We start from the raw sequence: 3,639 nt of genomic DNA, 5'->3' as shown, positions 1-3,639 counted from the left end.
ATAATGAATAAACATTTTCCTATAATTAGCTGCTATTACCCCAGTTAATATTTTTAGATATCACATGTGTCCAGTGATATAGTATTTGTATCCATTTACAAAAGTAATTGAGATTTTTAATTTCCATGGCTAAGGATTGCTTTAGAGTTGGTGCTGAGCAAATCTGGTCATGTCATTTGATTATCCAGAAGATCAGTAAACCTTCCAGATTGATAAATGCATTTTCCCCAAACTGCTCCAACTACTTTTAGCATTACATAGTTACATAGTTACATAGCTGAAAAGAGACTTGCGTCCATCAAGTTCAGCCTCCCTCACATATGCTTTTGCTGTTGATTCAAAAGAAGGCAAAAAACCCAGTCTGAAGCGCTTCCAATTTTGCAACAAACTAGGAAAAAATTCCTTCTTGACCCCAAAATAGCAGTCAGATGTCTCCTTGGATCAAGCAGCTATTACCCCACTAATTAGAAATGATATCCCTGTATGTTATGTTTTTGCAAGTATTTATCCAATTGCAGTTTAAACATCTCTATAGACTCTGACAAAACCACCTCTTCAGGCAAAGAATGCCATATCCTTATTGCTCTTACTGTAAAAAAAACTTTTCTTTGCCTTAGATGAAATCTCCTTTCTTCAAGCCTAAATGTGTGACCTCGTGTCCTATGTATGGCCCTGTTTATGCATTGTAGTTTGTGGAAATAAAACGGGATGTATAGGGAGAAAGACAGAGTACTTCTACTACTGGTGAAACATATCCTGAAAAGAACAGCTTAATGTGAAATATCCATTTCATAATCCTGATCTATTGTAATATTGAAATGCTAAATATCAAGCAGTTGATATTTTAAGAACTCGTGGGCTTCTTATCCGTCTTTCTTTGTGCATTTATTTTTTTGCTTATTTTATCAGGAAGATTGCGACTTCATTTGTCTTCAAGCATTTTCTGGAGAGTATACAAATACAATGGTAAATGTATGCGTGTAAATATTATGCATATAGTTTGCTGCACATTGAGAGTTGGAATTGAAATCAAACAACCAAAATGCAAATGAAGTGCAGACTTTCAGTTTTAATTCAAGAGGTTGAACAAAAACGTATGAAACGTTTAGAAATTGCAACCATTTTCATACAGTCCCCTTATTTCAGGGGCTCAAATGTCATTGGACAAATTATAATCATAAATTAAATATTAATTTTGAAACGCATGGACCTCACCAAACTCTGGGTTTCCTCCTATATAATGTTTTGCCAGGCTTTTATTGCAGCTTTCTTCGGTTGTTGTTTGCCTTACGTTTTGTCTTCAGCAAGTGACATGCATGCTCGAAATATATGTAGATATATGGTAAGGGACGAAAAGGAAATTTGTATAGCCGATTGTTCCAGATTCATGGTGCATCATGCAGAATGTCTGATGATAGAACATTTAGTAGTATATGTTGACAGTCATAAATATTTCTTTCCTCCTATCTAAATTACTCTATATTCCATATTTGTTATACTATTTCAGTTTTTTTTTTTTTAACTTCCCCCATATCAATGCTAGCACACAAAGCTTTTTACCTGATCTTTGAACGGAGCTGAAAACCACATTTCTTAAAAAGGCATACTCCTTGTGTCAACTTTTTTTTTTCTTTCTTAACTGGTACTATATTTTATTGCCAACAAGTAATGTATATTTTAAGACCATTTCCATGTTGATATCATATTGCTCATTTGTCATTTCTTAAGCCGCCTTACTCTTTAATCTGTACAGGTCGGGTCATGTTCCTGTGAAGAATACTGTGTGGAAAATATTAAGAATGTATAATATACTCCATTTTCAAGGATTTTTTTTGCCAAACTATTTTGAGCTTGAGGTGATTATCCAGATGATGCATCATAAATATGAAAATATTAACAGAATAACAAATACAAAGATGCTAATCTTTGAAACTCCCGCATCTGATGAAAACCCCTCAGGGGGTCAAAAACACCCACAAAACAAGAATTGCTAAATCCACCCCGATGATGAAACAAGCATGCACACCTGCAGTGAGGTGGAGGTGGAGTCTTAAAGGGACACTGTAGGCAACCAGACCACTTCAGCTAATTAAAGTGGTCTGGGTGCTTTGTCCCTTTTGCACATAGTGCAATGTTTACATTGCAGCTCTAAGTCTGCCCTCTGTGGCTGTCTAATAGACAGCCACTGGGGGCGCTTCCGGAATGCAAACGGACTTTTGCTTGTTATCTGACGTTGGATGTCCTCACAGATCTCCAGTGTCAGATTTTCCCCATAGATAATCAATGAATAATGCTTTCCTATGGGGAGGTCTAACGCGCACAGCCATTGCCGCGCATGCACATTAGGTCCCCCCTGCTGGCTGACGTCGGCGGTAGAGGAGTGTGAGTGGAGCCTGACCCAGTGCCGAGGGACATCTGTGCTAAATTCAGGTAAGTGTTCAGGGTTTTAACCTCTTCAGCGACATGGGATGGGGGGTAGGAGGGGCACTCCAGGATTCTCTAGTGCCAGGAAAACAGGTTTATTTTCCTATCCCTGGAGGATCCCTTTAAGGCATCCGAGGATAGTAGGCTGTGTGGAACATAAAAATTATGCAGGGGCCGGGGCGGAGCCAAGCAACAGAGCCGTGCAGACGCACTTCATGAGAGCTCCCGGCCATCGAAAGGAAATTATACCATATTTGGGTAACAAAAACCCCCAACATCTACCCCAGAGGTGCCCCCTGACCGAGAACGAGAATGGGACGAAAGGCAAAAAAACTAAAGCCTGACAAACCGAGTATGAATCAGAATATTGGCGACCTCCTGCGCCGAGCTAACAGCGCGGTTAGGCCCAAGATGGCCGCCTACCACGAGAACTTCTCAGATACATCAGACGACTTCTACCTGGAAGGGGAGGAAGAAGAAATGGCAGCAGCACAGCACACTAAAACGGTTCCCAAGGTACCCGACTCCCCTCCGGTCACCACCGAAGTCCTCACAACACTGCTAACGACCCTCCAGAATACCATACTAGCGGACACAGCCAAGATCCGCGAAGACATAAGAGGCCTGTCGGGCAGGTTGGGCACCCTGGAAGGAACCACCGGGGAACACTCTAAACAAATCTCCTCACTACAACAGGAGATAGACAAACTACAGCAACAGCACAAATCATTTGACCAGCGCCTGGCCACGATGGAAGACACAAGGCGCAAAAATAACCTGAAAATAAGGGGCATCAAAGAAGATGTACCGGCCGATGAGTTGCCTCACCTCCTGAGGCGACTATTTACAGAGTTACTGCCCCTGAGACAAGGCAGAGCGGTAGGCCTGGAAGACTTCTTCCGAACTCCTAAATCGCCCAAAGCACCAAAAGGGGCCCCCAGAGACCTTGTGGTCCGTTTCATGTCCGGAAGAGACAGACTTGCGATAATGACAGCTGTCAGAAACCACACGCCCTATGTCTTCGAAAGTATGCCTCTCACCTTCTTCGCAGACCTAACAGGCTACACCCTGGCGTGGAGAAGAACCTTGGCACCATTTACTGCCCTACTTCGTCAACAAAGGATAACATACCGCTGGCAAACGGCGCACAGATTACAGGTACTAAAGGATAATGCCACACTAGAAGTCAAAGACCTCAAGGAAGCCGCAGGGTTG

Source organism: Pelobates fuscus, chromosome 3 (assembly GCF_036172605.1).
Source record: "Pelobates fuscus isolate aPelFus1 chromosome 3, aPelFus1.pri, whole genome shotgun sequence".
Classification (NCBI taxonomy): Eukaryota; Metazoa; Chordata; class Amphibia; order Anura; family Pelobatidae; genus Pelobates; species Pelobates fuscus.
The sequence above is the reverse complement of the archived record's forward strand: the minus strand, read 5'-3'. Positions refer to the sequence as shown.